The sequence below is a fragment of the Sceloporus undulatus genome, chromosome 2, assembly GCF_019175285.1.
Source record: "Sceloporus undulatus isolate JIND9_A2432 ecotype Alabama chromosome 2, SceUnd_v1.1, whole genome shotgun sequence".
In the NCBI taxonomy this organism is placed as follows: domain Eukaryota; kingdom Metazoa; phylum Chordata; class Lepidosauria; order Squamata; family Phrynosomatidae; genus Sceloporus; species Sceloporus undulatus.
This window is the reverse complement of record NC_056523.1, coordinates 298,016,875-298,037,535: the sequence shown is the minus strand read 5'-3', so window position 1 is coordinate 298,037,535 and position 20,661 is coordinate 298,016,875. Positions and strand designations below refer to the sequence as shown.

At 40.9% G+C, this 20,661-nt stretch overlaps 1 long non-coding RNA gene across 1 annotated transcript in view; it reads right to left on the bottom strand.

Annotated features, from left to right (window-relative positions):
- Positions 1–18,159, bottom strand: part of LOC121923826 — a 229,467-nt gene extending 211,308 nt beyond the window's left edge. The window contains exon 1 of the long non-coding RNA XR_006102467.1: positions 18,112–18,159. This is a non-coding gene — a long non-coding RNA (uncharacterized LOC121923826). The remainder of the gene's footprint in view (positions 1–18,111) is intronic.
- Positions 18,160–20,661: the final 2,502 nt, after the last annotated feature.

Below are 20,661 nucleotides of genomic sequence, written 5' to 3'. Positions count from 1 at the left end.
TGCCATAGGAGCTAATGGGGAAAAGCCGCGATTTCGTGCGAAAAAGCCGAAAAAAGCACCAAAAAAATTTTCGTAACCCGAAAAAACATTCATAACCCGGAACAATTATTTCCTATGGGATTTTTTCGTATCCCGGAAATTTCGTAACCTGGGTATTTCGTATCCCGGGGTACCACTGTACTGGAAATGGAGAAGAACTTGACCATGGTTGCATAAACAGCTATGCTTCTACAGGGAGCAACAGAAAAAGAGGTAGATATTTGGGATCCTCTGCATGTTCTCTGCCCTTGCTCTGTTGTTTTTCCACCAATATATAGATACTCTCAGGCAGGGATGTAACAGCCTAATTATTATTATTATTATTATTATTATTATTATTATTATTTATTGCCCGCCCAGTCACAAAGAATCCGGGCAGGTTACAATAGTAAAAATACATTTAAAAATACAATAAGATACAAAATTAATCCCTACCCAGTTTACCAATGGAGATATTGTCTTGGGCCTCCTGCTAAGGGGGCCTCCTTCCTCTGCCTGCTCTGTTTCCTGATAGGCAAGATGGCGAAGGTTTTACTCAGGGAAGGTGAAGTTGCTTTGTACTTCTTGCACCTGGGACTCCAGACACTAAGCTTTAATCTGTCCTAAAGTCTGGTTTTAGTTCATCTCAGCCCATCCTCCAAAGTCATCTTCTTAGCTGTGTAACCAGAGACAACAGATGACATCCTTTTGTAATTCAGATATGTAGGGTTTTTTGTGGGTTTTTCGGGCTCTGTGGCCATGTTCTAGAAGATTTTCTTCCTGACGTTTCGCCAGCATCTGTGGCTGGCATCTTCAGAGAATGCTTGCCTGGAAAAAGTGTGTGTGTGTGTGTGTGTGTGTGTGTGTGTGTGTGTGCAGGCTCACACAGTATATATAGATCCACTTTTTCCAGGCAAGCATTCTCTGAAGATGCCAGCCAAAGATGCTGCTGAAACGTCAGGAAGAAAATCTTCTAGAACATGGCCACAGAGCCCAAAAAACCCACAAAAAACCATGGATGCCAGTCATGAAAGCCTTTGACTTCACATCAGATATGTAACTTCCTATTTTTTTTTTAAAAAAAATCTTTCCAGTAAAATAATCTCTGATATTGAATCCAAGTACCAGCTTCTGCACACACAGCAATAAGCACACAGTGGACAAAACCACACACCAGAATTCTTCTTCCCAATACAAGTGCTGCATTGTATTCACTTTAACTCAAGTGGTAGACAGTTCTCTACCAAACAGGGACACTCCCATGGTTACTGTATGCAACTGACATGCATCTTCAGGAAGATACACACACGCATGCATATCCCATCAGCCTTGAACCATCTGGCACCGTGACATATTTTAATATTCACAGTCTGCCTCTCTTCTGTTTCCTGTGAAACAAGCAGCCAGCAGTCGGTGTACTGTTAGCAGATGAAGAAATGTAAGCAAGCACATCATGTACACTGATGCATTTTATTCCTTTTAAATCCTGTCCTTTCAGGGTGGGGGAAGAGGTGGAGTAAAACTGTCTTTACTATAGCTACTAAAGCACAGAATATATGACTATTAAATAAGATGGCTTACCTCTTCCACCTTGAATTCAGGATCTGGGATGCCCCCAGATGTTATCATACCTAAATTGCCACTGATTTAGCCAGGATGCAGCCCCCCAGATGCATGCTGGTTCGAAGGCTTGCTCAGCGTGCCAATTTTTGAAGTCAGAAGCTCCCCAATTTTAAAAAAAAAGTGCTGGCTGAGCAAGGCTTCGACCGAGGATGCATCCGGGTGGTGGCATCCCAGCTAGCTAGGTGGTGATTTAGGTATGATAAAATCCAGCAGCATTCCAGATCCTGAATTCAAGCTGGAAGAGGTAAGGCAACTTATTTATTAACGGGATAAGCTCCATACTCTAAAAATATATGAAACACTACATATGGATAAGACATTTGAAAATATTTCCTCTCTGTCCACTCAGTTCAGGGAAATTCAAGCATCTCCACAACACTATACAAGTCCATATTTGTAGTGTCAAAATCTGGGTGTAGGATGTGGGCAGGCCAAAACTGGACTTAAACCAGTGAGTCTGAGTTTAGGTCAAAATGTAAGCCTCCTTCCAGCCTCCCCCCATTCTGTCCTATACATGCATCCAAGCTCTGACACTCCGAGTGCCTGCAACATTCACAGCCTTTCAAATATTGTTTTATTTGATTTATTTTATTTTAATGCCACCTTTCTCCTAGAAAGACCCAAGGCAGCTCCCAAGATTAAAACATTTTTTAAAACTTTACAATAAAAATTCCACAACAATTAAAATCATCTTGTTCAAATAGAGGACTCTTCTCTGCAAAGCTGGACACTGGCACATGATCATTGCCTATGACCTCACAAAAATGAATGGGAGATGCATAGGAATTTTAAAAAGCTAGTTTGGCAAGTTAAAAAAATGAGGGTATAGAACTCTTTGCTTTCTTCTCCCCAATTTATCCTGTAAATCATATGTAAATATCAAAATACACAGAAGAGGAGCATTTGGATGAGCTAGCTTTTAGGATAAAGACTCAGAATGGTTTCTATTTAGTCCCTCTCTAATACCCTATTCTCTGACACACACTCTCATACTTCTGCTGCTGAATGCAGACAGAGATTGAACAGGAGCACTGCCAGATCCTTTCTCCAACATCACCTAATCAGCTTTCTTGCTCAGCATTAATGAAATGCCCTCGAAGATATGGAGCATGCTTTTGTTCATTTTCTAGTAATCCACATAATAAAAGCTATGCAGCACAACAGGCAGAGCAGAGAGCCTTTGTGAAACATCAAGAGGCCACATGCAAGTCAAAAGCTTAACACAGAAAGATACAACAAAGCTAATTCTGAAGGCAGCTCTACCCCAAGAGAAAAAATTGAATGATCACTTTCCTATTTTACACTGTGCAGTGTGACAGTACAATGCACTAAAACAATCAAAAAACAAAACAAAATTAGGACTCAACATGTATCCTGTAACCACCTCCAGCCTACAAAACTCAATAATATCAACTCTGGAATAAAAGTATCATTTTTTGGCATCATGCATTCTATTGTGTCCTGTAACCTTTATATAAGGAGTGGAACACTCATGGCCCTCCAGATGTTGAACAGTTTAGCATCACAATTTGCCAGGCCAGCTAGGGATGATCGAAATTGTACTCAAGAACATCTGGCAGGGTGTGGGTTTCCCAAACTTTAGGTACTTGATAGAAAATGGTGCTTCTACAGAATAGCCATCTTTCTCTGTTCATATTAATAGTTAGGCCAATTTTATAAGCCATAAAATGACATAAGACAGTCTAATTGAATGTGATTGCCTTGCAAATTAAAACAGAACTGAGGAACATTTGGCCTTTCAGATGTTTTGGATGAGAATTCCCATAACTTCTACTATGCTGTCTCGGGCTTCTGGGAGATGAAGGCCATAACATCTGGAGGGCCTAACTTTCTCCACCTCTGAAGTAAAACATTCTGCATTGTTGTGATGATACAAAGTATCCTTGCTTCTGTGATATCACCATCTCTGATAGGTGTTATCTAGCAGGCTTGTGCCAAATAATTCACTGCCCCCCCCATGAAGTTGATTTTGCAGATAAAATCCATGATTTCTGATCTAAATTGGCTTTGCCATTTTATTTCTAGTCCCCAGAAAGACAAGAAGGGGAATGGACTCTTCCTGCACTGAACTCCAGACTATCTAAACTGACAACAAAAGTAACATCTGAGACAAAATGCAGGCCTGTGACTCTGACAGTATGGTTTTTAACATATTTGTCCGATAAAGAAGCAAGTGAAGCTTTGAAAGTTTGCATAATGTATTTTGTGCACTTTAGTTGGTCCCATAAATGTATCACTGTTTTTGTGGATTTCAGATTTTGTTGTATTTCCTCATTTTTGCAAGTTTTTTTCAGCCTTCTCTTATTACTTGAGCATAGAATCTAAGGATGGAGACACAGTTCTTGGTCTAACTACCTACCAATTTGAGATCCGTCAAATTGCCAACCTAGAGAGCTTGAAGAAAGCTGTCAAGACGGATCTCTTCCGGCAGGCCTTCCTGAAATAGAACCCGGCCATGTAACGCTCCCCCCACAGACATATATAAGCAAAGACTCTGCCCACCATTATTTTATTATCATATTATTTTTAGATTTTTTCGTTTGTAATTTTAATGGATAGAATTGTTTAATCCTTTTTTAAGGGGGGGGATTGTATATATTGTATTTTTTAAAAGATTGTACGCCGCTTTGATTGTGGTAACAAAAGCGGGATATAAATTAAAGTTTTATTATTATTTATATTATTACTATACTCTTACTCATATTCTTGGTACTAGATAGGACAGACTGCCTCCAGCCTATTAAGCCAACTTTTATTTATTTATTATTTATTTTTATTTACTTGAGGGATTGAGTGGTTAAAGAGTCCACTCGTAAGAAATCCCTTTGTAAATCAGGGTGCATCTACACTGAAGAAATAATGCAGTCTGATACCACTTTAACTGTTGTAGCTCCACCCTACAGAATACTGAGATTTGTAGTTTTGTGAGACAACAACAACAACAACAACAACAACAATGAGGCACCAGCACTCTTTTGGAGAGAAAGCAAAAGACCTTGTAACACTACAAATCCCAGAATTCCACAGAGAGAAGCTACAGCATTTAAATATGCTGTCAAAATGCATTGTTTCCATAGTGTATATGTACAAGTTTCCTGGAACCACTTCAACAGATTTCAGGCCTGGTTTGACAGAAGCTACTTTGGTCATACTGAGTCGTGATTTTTGGTAGAAGATAAAAAGAATCCATATCTCTCAGCTTCCTGATCCTAACAAATATAGTATCCCGTTGAACACAGTATCCTGTTGATCCACCAGAAAGGGTTTGGAATGAGTAGCCCTCATATCTAGCAATTTTGTTTCTACCTATACCTGTCCAATAACTTTGAGAAGACAGTGTCATGTAATTGCGGTTCTGTTCCAGTCCCCTGAATGTTATAAATGTATGTATTAGAGAAGAAAAACTTCTGGGCCCCTGCTAGAATCCAGATTCTCCATGTGGTCCATGGAAAATCTAGGGATGGAATTCTTCACTAAGACCTGTTACAGACTGCTAAAATAAAGCTGCTTCGGGTCTCTTTGCCGGTATGCTATTTAAATGATGCATGGGTCCTAAGAGTCCGGAGGTTGCACCAAAGCCACACTCCATTCCTAAGCACCAGAGTGCAGCTTTTGGTGCAGCTTCCGGATTCTTAGGATGCATGCATCATTTAAATAGCATACCTCCAAAGAGACCCGAAGCAGCTTTATTTTGGCAGTCTGTAACAGTTTCTTCTAGAAGATAGTGATGGGTAATTTCAGCAATTTTCTCTGTGCTGTGAGTAAATCTGCAAAAACCACAGAGTTTTTGAAGGCTAATTCCAGTTTAGCAATTATTCTGAGTAAAATTGCCTTGTGGTTGTTATGTTCAGAAAACAGTATTTTCTGTGCAAGAACATTTTCTGCATGCAAAATAATATATCAAAACAGAAATATTGATTCCTCTGTAGAAAAAGCAGGTTTTTATGCAAATTGAACATGTGCAATTTTATGCAGTATAACCAATTAAAGCATTTTCAGTGCAGCAAACTGCATTTTCCTTGCAGGATTTGATATTTCTGCACTGAAATATTATTTTCCATGCAGAAAATGCTTATTTCTGTGAAAAACACCCATGTTCGAATGTTGCACAGATAGGTCCTGAACTGTGGAAATTTTCATCAGTGCAGGTTTCTTCGCAGGAGGGTTTCTCAACACTGTTTTTCAATCAGTTTTTGAATATTTTCAAATATTCTTTCCATCCTCAGACAGTCTCAATTAACCCTTTGCCATCTTACTTTTTCAGCTGCTTTTAGAATGTCCCAATATTTCTGTCCTCCTCTCATTTTCTCCTTCATTCTCAGCTTTCTTCAATGGCTCCAGATTGAGTTCAAAGTGCAAAAGTAGTTTGCACTCTATTAACTCAGCAGGAGGGAGAGAAGGGAGCAGAATATTGTGCAAAAGCAAACTGCTGCAGCCCTTTCTAGCTTGTGTGCTCTAACTCATTAATAACTTTTGCTATCACTGACCACACTCTGATATTGCTTGGCCAAACATATCCCAGTTTTCACCTGTGAAATATTGGGAAGTGTAAAACTGTTCCAGTGCATATCCTGTATCTTGACCATAACCCTAATATTATCTGGACCAGTATGCTGCATGGTAGTACAAAAGAAGACCGGGATGCCCTTCTGTTTGTGTTGATGGATCAAGTTGATAACATTGCCAGATGAAATTGTCCATTGTCTTTGCCAAATACTCAGCTCCCTGTAATTAAATCAAAGATAGCTAATCAAAGATATAAGTAAAGGTAACTTTTTTTACAGCAGAAATCCTTGTCAGACACGATGAGCTTCTTCTCTACCTCCCATTTTCAATTACCTTATTTGAAAACCCAGTTATCAAAGGGTCATAATTAATCTTAGAAATATTAATTTCATCAGATTTCATTTGATACTTAAATGTTTCATGGGGTTATAAACAATTTAACCATAATTTAAACTCTGTTTTAGTATTCTTTTAAATCAGGGTCGGCAACCTCCGGCCCACGGGCCGGATGCGGCCCGCAAGCGCTGGACCGCCGGACCCCCGGCTGCCCCTGCCTCCGCCACCGCCGCCGCCGCCTCCGCCCGTCGCGACTTTTCGCCGCGCTGGGGGCGCCGCCATTTTGGGACGGCAAAATGCGGCGAAGTCTCGCGCGACCTTCCTGAGGTCGCACGAGACTTCGCCGCCATTTTGGGCAAAAAATGGCGGCGCCCATAGCGGCCTCTGGGGCTATGGGCGCCGCCACTTTGCCGCCCAAAATGGCGGTGCCAGAGTGGCCGCCGCAGTAGCGGGCGGCAATGGCGGCGGGCCTCTAGGGAGGCCCGCTACCATCTCTGGGACCCTCCAGGAGGGCTCCCAGGGCGGCAGGGGCCCTCTGGAGCCCCGCTCCGTATCTGGGACCCTCCCGCGGGCTCCCAGGGCGGCAGGGGCCTCTGCAGGTCCTCTGCCATCCCTGGGGCCTGCTTTAGGGCTCCACAGGGTGGGCAGGGCTCTGCAGGGCCCTCTGCCAGCCGGGGGCCCTGCAGAGTCTCCCAGGGTGGCAGGGGGCCTCTGCGGGGCCCTGCTTTAGGGTGCTACATATTCTTTTCAAAGAGGTCATGGAGAAGTATGTTTTCTTTTAACAAAATATGTAAATGGTTTTGTTTGTTTTTTAACTTTCCAAAGTTCTAAGTTTAAGGCACTGAGTTGTATGTTGTACACTTCAGATAGCCAATATCCACTTGAGACACACAAATATATATATAAAATGTTAGGTATGAATGTTCATTCTGCAGAGGAGTTACATTTTCTTTTGTGTTGCAGTTAGTGACCTGTCAAAACTTGTATTCTCCCTGCCTCTACTCCTGCTCCTGGCTTACACACCAACACATCTAAAATATATTTCACCTGGGCAGAAATAATCCAGGGTTGACACCACTTTAACTGTCATGGCTCAATGCTATGGAATTATGGGAACTGTAGTTTATTGTGAAATCAGAGCTCTCTAACAGAGGCAGTAAACATATCACAAAACTATGAATCCCAGAATTCCACAGCACTGAGCCATGGCAGTTAAAGTGAGGTCAAACAAGATTATTTCTTCAATGCAGATACAGCCATGTGCAGGATATTTCAAGATGCATTTGAAAAGGCCTATATAACTAAAAAGTTATTGTGAAAACTATGGTCTATGCAATTCTGATTGCTTAATTAATGAAGTATTCCAGGAATAGCCATCTTTTTCTGAATACCAGCCTCATCAGAATGTCATTTTCCAGTTCCCTGGTCACTTCCCATGGTGAAAATATTTCAGTTCTTCTCTTTATTTTTAGCAGCTCACAAAAGCAAAAGCAATTGTTATATAAAGACCCAACTTTATTATTAGCAGTGATTATTGCACAGAAAATGGAAAGCGGGCACCACTGTGAATAGATGGTTTTTGAAAATCTGGGAACTGGCCAGACTGAAAAAATAACACAGCATAATTGATTGATTCTAGCAGAGGCAGACAAAGTGTTGGTGAGACTGCTGCTCCCAGTACCCCATGTCATGAACTACGTTGGCTAAGACTGCTAGGATTTGCAGTTAAGATAATAAATCCACAAATTGCCCATTCCCTTCATTATATGAGTAACAGGGTTCATAGGCTACCTCTCTGTACAACTTCTGGAAGAACTAAAGGTTGGAAACATTACTTTTTTTTAAATTACGGTTCCTCAAATCTCATAACTAGCATGGTGTCTGCCAGCATACTTTTACGATATATGCTCAGTTGGGTGGTATGCAAGAGTTGCAATGAGATACTTGGAGGTTATAACCCCTCTCTCCAAAATAGTGTCCAAACACACAGAGACTTCTTTGTCCTAAATTATATGTATGGGCCCAAAGAAAGGGTGCAGTTTAACACCACTATAACTGCCATGGCTCCATCCTACAGAATCCTGAGATTTGGAGTCTTGTGAGGCACCTGCACTCTTTCGCAGAGAGAGATAAAGACCTTGTAAAACTGCAAATCCCAAGATTTCATAGGATGGAGCTACAGCACCTAAAGTGGTGTTAAACTGCATTGTTTCTATAGTGTAGATGCACCCTTAGAAAGAATTACAACAATCCAACCATAATGCAGAAGACTATGACTTAGGCCCTGTACAGATAGGCCCTTTGCGGCATGTCCACAACGTGCTAGGGTTGCCTCAGAGCAGCGCGTGCACAAGCCTCGCAACCCTAGCACATCGTGCACGCGCCACTGTTACACAGCACCAGACAGACGGTGCTCGTAATGATGACGTCGCAGCTGCACCGCCTCCAGCTGCGACATAACTGCGCCGTCTCTGGCACTCTGTGGCACCACAAAAAGGAGTCACTTTTCGAAGCTCCTTTTCTGCTGCACAGCAGCACTGCACAATTTGTATGCTGCAGCGCTCCTGCGCAGCAAAGAGAGGCACCTTCCTGGCACCTCTTTCTGGTGGTCTGTACCCCGCCATAGTAACCTTTTCCTGCTCTGTATCCTCCCTGACTATAGTGTTTGGAATCCTATATATATAAGTTGGAAGTGAACATGTTTGTCTGATGCAGTACATCCATATTCAGTTCAAGGTTTCAGAAGGGGAGTTGTGCATGCAGTGTAACTGCATACAAAACTGTGGACTGTACTTGGATATGCATGTTTATTGCACACAGGTGCATGCACACTTTGGATTAGGCATTCAGTTTTACATTTGAAATCTTCATTCAGCTGGGCAATATTGCCATTCAACACAAGGGTAGCACAGCAGTATCAATATGTAACTCATACTATGCAGTCCCAGTGTAGGATTTCAGCCTCTGTGGATTGACAACTTCAAAGCCCCTGCTGTTTTTCCTTCTTGTGGCTCTTAATTTTTTAAATAAGGGTTGGACTGGATTACCTTTCAGACGCCATCAAACAGGGAGTTGTCCCCAGACAGCCTTCCAAACAGAGGACTATCCTCTGAAAAGCATGTTATGCAGCCACCCTAATTTAAGGCCTGAAAAGAAATAGCCACTTTCTCTTGGGCCAGCCCAAGACATTTTTTGCCTCTCTCCTCTTCCTAGGGTTGGCAAATCAGCATCATCCAAGGCCCAGAGGGTTCTGGGACAAAACCTGAGAGCAATGTAATTTCCCTATTGAGTCTACTGAGTACCAACCACAGTTGCTCACTCCTTGTCATTCAAGTACACCCACACAGATTTCCTGTTTTGGAAATTAAATTAAATGTTAATTAAATTAAATTAAAAAAGAAATGTTAGCTAAAGTGGTTGTACCCATCTCAAGGAGGGCTTCTTCTCACTTATACAGGGAAACACTTAGCCTCTTTGCTTTTAGCCAGAAGCTGCAGAGTGTAGGGTGGGTCAAGGCACTCCAGCAACTGGTAAGAAAGTAGGAAGCTAGCTAAAAAAATAGACACACACACACCAAGAGTGTGTGCAAGTTGTATTAAGAAATTAATGAAGATATGAAATGGTAGCAAGCTGGTGCTCTCTTGGATGAGCTGGAGATTTACAAGCCCAGAGCCACAAAAAATGAAGAATTTGCACCCTTGTCTTCCACCTGGATATGATCTCTGAAAGCTGGAGACTCATGACCAAGCCTTGAGGTCTGGTAATCCTGTCCCTTCCTCATTCCATGTACTAAGGCCATCTGGACTGGCTTTTGAACCTTACTTCATCACAGAAGATATGAAGTATGATATTTGGGAGTGCAGACCTGGCCATAGGAGGCATAGATCTCTCCTTCAACCCCTTGAGTACCACTTCCCAGCATTTGCCACCTGTGGCCATTGCCTCACTTTGCCTAATGTAAGGACCAAACTCTGGTCACTAGACACTTCTATAAATGCATTTTACCATTTATTGGATTACCAGAACCTGCTCGCCATTTTAAACTTCTCAAAGATTGCCCAGTACACTCAGAAACTATGAAAGAGTACAGCACAGTACTGGGGTGGTGAGGTTGTATTTCGTTCATTAATTCTTGTTTCCACCTAGCATACTATTGCTGTTATGTGTCCTCAAGTCGACTCTGAGTCATTGCAACCCAATGATATCACTTTCTTGGCAAGCTTTATTCAAAGGTTTGCCACCGCTGTCCTCTGAGACTGAGAGAGAGTTTGATCTGCACAGGGTCACCCATGGCTGAGGGTGAATTTGAACCCTGGTCTCCCAACACTCAGACTACTACATCAAAGACTAGACTAAACTACATCTCTGGGATATCAGAAAACAGCTGTGCAATGCCTTCTCCCACCCTGCAAGAAAACTAGAAGTAACCACTATCCTACTGATCAGCGGTGAATTCGTCCTTTCTCTCAGCCCATCCTATCAAAGGGCACCCTCCACTGTTTTTCATTGGTCTTAAGTAATTTTAGTCCTGAATAAAACCTCCAATACTTATTTAAATGAAAGTGTGTAATTGGTTACACAACAGCTCAACCGTGTGGTTGAACAGAAAATGGCAGGCACACATAAGTCTGTGGAAACTGGCAGTCCTTCTCTCCTGAATCAATGGCAAATCAGTACCCCACAAGGAGACAGTTGTTGGATATGTGAATCACAAATTACAAATGAAAGATGATTTTATTTTAGTTAAATTTTGAGAAGAATTTACCAACATTTCTGATTTCTTCATATTTAGAAAGGAAAGGACGTATTTTTTTAATAAAAAAAATTACATGAGGGAGGAACCAAGAGTCCTTTCACACTACACATTTACAGCACAATTATTTGACTTGAATGAGTTCCTTGAGAAGTCAGATCTGGGTACAGTGAGGCATGCCTGGATTACATCCTGTTTTGAGATTACAACCCTCTGGATTGCCAGAAAAGACTGTGCTACTTGCTGGAACTATATATTCTTTATGAAAATAATATGGCTGCCTATCAAGGTGTTAGAATCATAGAATCATAGAATCATAGAGTTGGAAGAGACCGCAAGGGCCATCCAGTCCAACCCCCTGCCATGCAGGAAATCCAGATCAAAGCATCGTCGACAGATGGCCATCCAGCCTCTGTTTGAAGACCTCCAAGGAGGGAGACTCCACTACACTCCTAGGAAGTGTGTTCCACTGTCGAACAGCCCTAACTGTCAGGAAATTCCTCCTAATGTTGAGGTGGAAACTCTTTTCCTGCAGCTTGCATCCATTGCTCCGGGTCCTAGTCTCTGGAGCAGCAGAAAACAAGTTTGCTCCCTCCTCAATATGACATCCCTCCAAGTATTTAAATAGGGCTATCATATCACCTCTTAACCTTCTTTTCTCCAAGCTAAACATCCCCAGCTCCCTGAGTCGTTCCTCATAGGGCAAGGTTTCCAGACCTTTCACCATTTTAGTCGCCCTCCTTTGGACATGCTCCAGTTTCTCAATGTCCTTTTTGAATTGTGGCGCCCAGAACTGGACACAATATTCCAGGTGGGGCCTGACCAGAGCAGAATATAGTGGCACTATTACTTCCCTTGATCTAAATACGATACTTCTATTGATGCAGCCTAAAATCGCATTGGCCTTGTTAGCTGCCGCATCACACTGTTGACTCATGTTCAACTTGTGGTCTACTTGGACTCCTAGATCCCTTTCACATGTTGTCTCCTTAAGCCAGGTGTCTCCCATCCTATATCTGTGCATTTCATTTTTTCGCCCTAAGTGCAGTACCTTACATTTCTCCCTGTTGAAGTTCATTCTGTTAGCTCTGGCCCAGCTTTCTAGTCTATTCAGGTCATTTTGAATTTTGATCCTGTCCTCTGGAGTATTAGCTATTCCTCCTACTTTAGTGTCATCTGCAAATTTGATAAGTATTCCCCCAATTTTTTCCTCCAAGTCATTGATAAAGATGTTGAACAGTACTGGGCCAAGGACAGAGCCCTGTGGGACTCCACTGGTTACTTCTCTCCAGGATGAAAAGGTGCCATTGTTGAGCACCCTTTGGGTTTGGGCGGTCAACCAATTACAAATCCATGTAACAGTTCCTTTGTCTAGCCCACATTTTACAAGCTTGTTTGCAAGAATGTCATGGGGAACCCTGTCAAAGGCCTTACTGAAATCAAGATATACTATATCCACAGCATTCCCTTCATCTACCAAGCTGGTAATTTTATCAAAGAAAGAGATTAGATTTGTCTGGCATGACTTGTTTCTCTGAAACCCATGTTGACTTTTTGTGATTATGGCATTGGCTTCTAGATGTTCACAGACTCTCTGTTTAATGATCTGCTCCAGAATCTTTCCTAGTACTGATGTCAGACTAACTGGACGATAATTGTTGGGATCCTCTTTTTTCCCCTTTTTGAAGATGGGGACAACGTTTGCCCTCCGCCAGTCTGCTGGGATCTCTCCTGTTTTGCAGGAGTTTTCAAAGATTATTGCCAATGGCTCCGATATTACATTTGCCAGTTCTTTTAATACCCTTGGATGGAGTTCATCTGGTCCCGGAGACTTAAATTCATTTAGATTAACAAGGTGTTCCTCTACTATCTCTTTACTTATTCTGTGCTGAAATTCCCCTAATCTGCCCTCTGCTCCATTATCCTCAGGTTGAGCACCCTTTGCCTTTTCTGAGAAGACTGAGGCAAAGAAGGTGTTTAGTAATTCTGCCTTTTCTCTTTCTTCTGATAGCATTTTGCCATCTTCTCCACGCAGTGGCCCTACCGTTTCCTTCTTCTTCCTTTTGCTGCGGACATATCCAAAAAAGCCCTTTTTGTTGTTCTTAACCTCTCTAGCAAGCCTGAGTTCATTCTGTGCTTTGGCTTTTCTGACCTTATCTCTACACTTGCTAGCTATTTGTTTGAATTCCTCTTTGGTGATTTCCCCATTTTTCCATTTCTTATACATGTTCTGTTTAAAATTTAGCTGAGCTGAAAGTTCCTTGGTCATCCATCCTGGTTTCTTGAGACACCTCCCATTTTTTCTTTCTCACTGGAACTGCTTTAATTTGTGCCTTCAGTATCTCCCTTTTGAGAAACTCCCATCCATCTTGAACTCCCTTCTCTTTTAGTATTCCTGACCATGGGATTGCCCCCAGTATTTCTCTAAGTTTACTGAAATCCGCTCTCCTAAAGTCTAGGATGCGTGTCTGACTATGCCTGGCTTCTCCTTTCCATTGTATAACAAACTCCAGGAGAACATGGTCACTTCCACCTAAGGATCCCACCACTTGCACTTCATTAACCAAGTCATCCTTGTTGGTTAGGATCAGATCTAAAATAGCTGATCCCCTTGTTACCTCTTCCACCTTTTGGACCATGAAATTGTCTCCAAGGCAAGTGAGGAATTTACTAGACCTTGAGGATCTGGCTGAGTTTGACTTCCAACAAATATCAGGGTAGTTGAAGTCCCCCATCACTACTACATCTCTCCTTTCTGAGTGTGTGGTCATCTGTTCTAGAAAGGCTTCATCCAATTCCTCCGTCTGACTTGGGGGTCTGTAGTAGACTCCCACCATAACATCCTTGTTTTTTCCCTGCCCTTTAATTTTTATCCAGATGCTCTCCACCTGGCTTCCAGGATTGATGTCCTGGATCTCTTCACTGGTATAAATATCTCTGACATATAGGGCTATTCCTCCTCCTTTCCTGTTTGGTCTGTTTCTCTTGAAAAGGTTATACCCCTCTATTTCCACATTCCAATCATGAGACTCATCCCACCAGGTTTCAGTGATGCCTATTATATCGTATTTGCTTTGTTGTACTAGGAGTTGAAGTTCATCATGCTTATTTCCCATGCTCTGTGCATTAGTGTAGAGGCATCTAAGACCATGTGTTCCCTTTACTTGCTGCTTGTGCAAGTTCTTTTGCCTCCCACTGTTGGGTCCTTGCACTGTTTGTCTTGTTCCCTCTCTGTCAGTTTGACTGTCTTCTCCAGTCTTTTTGCCTCCCAGAATACTGTCTCCCTCCCCCACATAACTCAGTTTAAAGCCCTCCTGATCAAATTCTTGAGGCTATTGGCAAAAATATTTTTGCCAACTGGCGTGAGATGCAACCCATCCCTTGCCAGAAGTCCCTCCTCATGGAACCGCAACCCATGGTCCAAGAATCCAAATCGTGTTTAAAAAGGTGATGTATTGTCTTAAATTATAGTTTTCAACTACTTTTGATCTTTGTACGGGTATGTTTTCATTTTTGTATATTGTTAACTACAGTATATAGGTTGAGTCTCCCTTATCTGAAATGGATGGGACCAAAAGAGTTTTGGGTTTAGTTTTTTCCCCCAGATATTAGAATATTTGCATATACGTACTGAGATATCTTAGAGATATCGGATATTTCATGTCTAGACTTAGGTCCCAATATGAAATAAATTTATGTTTTATATACACCTTATAAACATAGCCTGAAAGTAATTATATGCACAATATTTTAAATAATTTTGTGCATGAAGCAAAGTTTGCATATACTGAAGCATCAGAAAAGCACAGGTGTCACCATCTCAGCCACCCATTTGGACAATTTTGAATTTTGGAATATTTTGGATTTCAGAATTCTAAATAAAAGATACTCTACTTGTATTAAAATTATTCATTTATATATGTAAGCCACCTTTTGTGCCAATCTGGGAGAAGGGTGAGGCAATAATAATAATAATAATAATAATAATAATAATAATAATAATAATAGTTTAGGGTCTGTGTGCCCATAAATTCATGCCCATCATTTGCATACTATACCATTACCAAGTGATAATTCTTGCATGCTCAAATTATTCAGCAAAGTACATGTAGAGGGAAACTTTTTAAATCAGCTATACCAAAAAGCTTTTCAGACAAAATCAATTCATACTTTTAAGTCCAAGTCATCTAGTTAGTTTGTGAACTTGTCCTCAGTTCTTTTTGATATTCTGAAAAGGCAAACTCATATGATATGCTTTTCATCTATAGGCTCTGTTCACATCATCTGTAAACTCTATTCACATCAAAGGCAAAAATCCAGCACCAGGGGCATATGTTGGTGGTGTTTTGGTAAAGAGAAGTATGCTTTTGCTTTCGGCATTCAAAGCTTACTTCAGCAAAGATGTTGTGGCAGTGACTTCCACTTCCCCTAAAGTCAGCAGAATTCTTCTCTGCTCCATTTTCTAGACACAAAAGATGTACCCTTCCCTTCATCATACATTTACAACGTCTCTTTCAGATCCTACCCAATGCCCAAAATGTTTTTCAGCCTGAGGAAAGAAAAAAGATGGTTCCCCCTCCTATTCTACATACAGACCTTTTTCTTTTCTTTTTAATTTTATTTGTATCCTGACTTTCTCTGAACATTGGAACCAAGGCAGCTTGCAACAAGGTCACAACAGAGCTAAAAACGTGATAAAAAAGTTAAAACACCATTACACAAATTACCATCTTTTTAAAAACCACTAATTGTAAAAGCATAAAATCATTTCAAAGTGTAACAATAAAGTTAAAAACACTTCAGACATGTCTCGTAAAAGGATTCAACTATGACCAAGTGATCACCATTAAGTGGCTGTTTAAATAAAAAGGCTTTTGCCTATCAACAAATAGAGAACAGAGACGGGGACAGCTAAGAGATGCCCACAGCCTGCAAGGAGCCACTGGGAAGGCTCTCTCCTCTATCATCACCACAAAGGCCTGTAATAGTGATGGAACTGAGAAAAGGTCCTCCCTCAAGGATCATACGACTTGGGGAGGTTCATATAAGGAGACACATCCTTTCAGATATGCTAGATGTAAGCCATATAGGTCATAATCAGCACTTTTCCTATGGTAAAATAGGAAAAGTTCAAGTAGAATCCCTGTTTAAAGAATAGTCCATATTCCATCTACGTGAATGCATACATGCACATGGAGGTGTGCACACTGTGGTGACCAGTGGTTTCCATATCTGTGATGCAGTGAATCCAATCTAGTTTTATTCCAAGCTTTAAAGTAGCTATTCCAGATTTTAAAAGAGCTATCCAAGGCACTGACAAGCCATTGTAGTGGTTTGAGCATTGGGCTACAACTTTGGAGATCAGGGTTTAAATCCCCACTTGGCCATGGAAACCCACTGGGTGACCTTCAGCAAGTTACATTCTCTCTGCCTCAGAGGAAGGCAATGGCAAACTCCCTTTGAACAAATATTGGCAAGAAAACCCTGTGATGGGTTCATCTTAGAGTCATCCTAAGTCAGAAACTACTTAAAGGCAGACAACAACAATCCAAGATGCTTAACTTACTTAGAAGGGAAGGTTCAACACCTTAGTTATTTTAAAATCTGGAATAAAACCCAGATGACACACTGACATAGAAGCCATCAGGCTGCACAGTATGTGTGCAACTGAGAGATGGGGGAAGAGCAACAATGATAGCAAGAAAGTCAGACAGACAGAGAGAACATAAGGAACATTGAGCAATAGCTAAATTGTTTAGAGTTTGGATTAATAATATGGCTTCAGTTCAGGGTTGGTGGTCTGTGTAAACATTCCTCAACCAATTGCCTTCAGATGTTTTGGATATGAACTCCCCTAAATCCCAGGCAGCATGGCCAATGGTCAGAAATTCTGGGAACCTTACTCCACAAAGTAGAATTCACACTTAGGCTCTAAGAATTCCAGGGTTTATTCCCAAAAAATGTCCACATACAAGGGAGGTCATACCTTTAGACAGGAAACATAGATGGGTAACAGAACACATACTCCAATATCAGTGAGATAGATAACTACTACACATTTGGTATTCAGAAATATACTAGCTTAGAATTTTTCTTCAAGACAGCTCACACTGACTAGAATATCCCATTTTCTTCTAATACGTAATACTTTCAATACACTCCTGACACCTATAAAACAAACAAAAATCTCTCTTGTAACTGATGCAATTCCATTTCCGCCCAGTGGCATTGGGGTGGGTGGGTTACTGACCCACCCTAAAAAATGGATGAAAATGAATAGAACAAAAGAAATTAAATTTTGCTTTGTATGAAACAGGTCCGAAGTCCTGTTCTTTTCAATGATATCTCCCCCTGGAGACTGTGGTACAATCTGATCAAAGATCCATAGCTTTTAGTGGAGAATTAAACATATGTTGAGTTCTCTTCCACTTAAATTAATGGGATCTGTTCTGTGTTACGGTTTTATCATACAGAAGTAGTTCATCAACCATTTTATAGCCTGAAACAGACTTCTAAAATGGTGACACATAAATGACTTTTTTTTAAGCAAAAAAGAAAGAAAAGGAGGAAGCCTGTTAGACAATATCCCACATTTAGCACACAATTTCACTGTGTTATTTTACCCTTGAAAGCACATAATCTCTAAGCTTTAGCTGTTCCTGGGCTTTGTAATTGGTTAATGCATTAAGCACCCTGAAAAATTAAGCTGCTAGCTGACCAATGGTCAAAAATTGTGACAGAGTTTTAAGTAAGTTATCATTCTGCTGTAACACCAGATGACACTAATTTATTTTTTAAAAAAATATCACAGAATTAGACCTTTATGTAATAGCAAAAAAACACAGAACACTTACCCAGCTTGTTCTCTCTCACAGAGGCTCATGAACATAGCTTGGGAACTCTTCACTTCAAAATGTGTGTGGTTTCACTAAGTTCCTGGCATTTAGCCGTGTCAACATAAGATTGATACAAGTTCTGCATGGTACGTAAGTGGGCAAGGATCCCATACCCCAACACAGTAAGTCACATCTTATCTTTGGATTAGAGTCATGTAAACAGTATCCAGTTTGACAGGATTCATAAGAAAACCAGAACTTGTTTGTAGCTAGGAATGGAAGAACTTTCTAGAGCTTTAAAGAAGCCATAATGAAGGATAAAAACATTGACCAGCCAACAAGTAAAGTGTTCTAATTTCCACAATGAAACATATTCAGCTTGGTTGCAGAACACTGAACAAGCAGATGCAGTTTAGTGTACACCACTAATTAAAAGGAGATGGGGATAAGCACAGTTCTCCCTGGCATTCTCCTAGATGAGGAACCTGCTGCCCATGGGCCATTTGTGGTTCTTTGCGCATCACATGCGGCCTTGGGGCTTCCAGCCTGCACTCCATCCTGGATTTCAGTTGAAACAATTCCCAAAGGTGGGGTCTGAATAAACCTTTCCAAACTGTTCTGGCCCCACCACTTCAAACCAGATAACCTTCTGTTGAGTTTGCGGCATTCAAAAGTGATGAAATGTCGCTTCCAGTCCATGATGGGATATTACGTTCCCCCCCCCCCCCCCCAAACTCAGGAAAAGCAAATAATGGTAGACATGTTTGATTGCTTCATTGCACTTCCAGGTTCTATTTCCTAGCTGGTGTCTATGGACAGATCTCAATATGACCACTGGAGACCTAGTGGTCCCCTTCCACTAGGACAACCATCTGTTGAGGATCCTCAAGCTCTGGAAAGTTTACCTACAAGAGATTTTCCTTCTGTTTAACAGCATCACAAGGACTGACCTGAATATGACTGCTTTTTTGTTTGTTTCACTGTTTGTTTAGAAAGTTCAAATGGAACACATTTATAACACATTACACTCTGGTCACTCACAGGCTGAGCTCTCTTCCACTTAAATTAATGGGATCTGTTCTGCATTATGGTGTTATCATACAGAAGTATTTCATCAAACATTTTATGGTCTGATACAGACGAGGAGGAGGCCTGTTATAAACAATATAGAGGGAGTATAAACAACAATGCAAGAACTTTCCCTACAGCATATCTAGGGGTAGCCATGTTGGCCATGTAGTGAAGTACACTAACATCCAGAATCCACAAAACATTTTGTGTATATTGGACCAACCAATATACACAAAATACATGTTGCAAGCTTTCAAAGCTCCACTTGCTTCTTCACCAGACCTGTGACTAACATCGTCATGATTTGTTTTTCTCCTGTGTGATTTTTAGCATCTTTTGCTGATGAAGAAGCCAGTGATGCTTTGAAAGCTTGCAACATGTATTTTGTGTATTTCAGTTGGTTAAATGCAATAAGGAAGGATCCACATGGCAAGCAACTGAGAATGAGACTAGATTTCCACTTTTACCTCTTAGGATTTATCCCTTAGACACAAGAACTAAATCTTCAGTTTTCATTTTAAAAAATGATTATTCCCAGCTGGGGGACATTATGATGATTTGTTTTCAGATATAATTTATATTTTTTTACCCAACCTATATGAACTCACTCATTTGTTAATCAAAGTCTCAAAGCCATAGCTGCCAGGATTTCACATAGGAATGAAAACCATGTTATTATAAAAAGTCTGCATATGTTAACACCTTGTGGTTTAAACAAATGATCCATCTCAGACTTGCAGCTTGGTGCAAATACAGTACAATTTGACTGCCCAGAAAATTTGAATGCAGTAACTACAATCCATTTAGGTAGTCCTCCCATATCACTGTTAATAATATATGTTTCTATGAACTAGGAAAATTGAGGGCTGGGCCCTATCCATTAGGAAAATAAGATCAGGAGTGGAAAGAGAAGTGGACTGCAGGGAGCCAAGGGGAATATTTAAACACTTCCTTTTCTAGCATCACTGCTTTGACCATGAACACACACACACACAAACACATCACTGAGTCCAGTGTCATAAGTAGCCCTCCAAATTGTCATATAATACAGACAATATACAATCAGCCCTCCATATCCACAGCTTTTTTTATCCACAGATTCAAGCATCCACAGTGTGAAAATATTTTTAAAAAATAAATAAATAAAAATTCCAATTAGCAAACCTTTATTTTTCTATTTTATATAAGGGACATATTTTTACTATGACATTGTATTTAACGGGACTTGATCACACATGGATTTTGGTATTCATGTGGGGTTCTGGAACCAAACCCAAGAGGATACCAAGGACCCACTGTATATATAGTCAGCTGGAGAGCTGGAACCTTGCAACCTGGTGGGCATCTTTGTGCACATGGTGAATCTATACTCCTCAAGGGGTCCTACTCCCAAAGCTAAGGTCCCTCTGGCCCTGCTGAGGCTTCTCTTTGTTATCACTACCTGTTCTTTCGCAGCCTCTAAGGGAACATACCTCAACTTGCGTGCTCCCTCTGGAC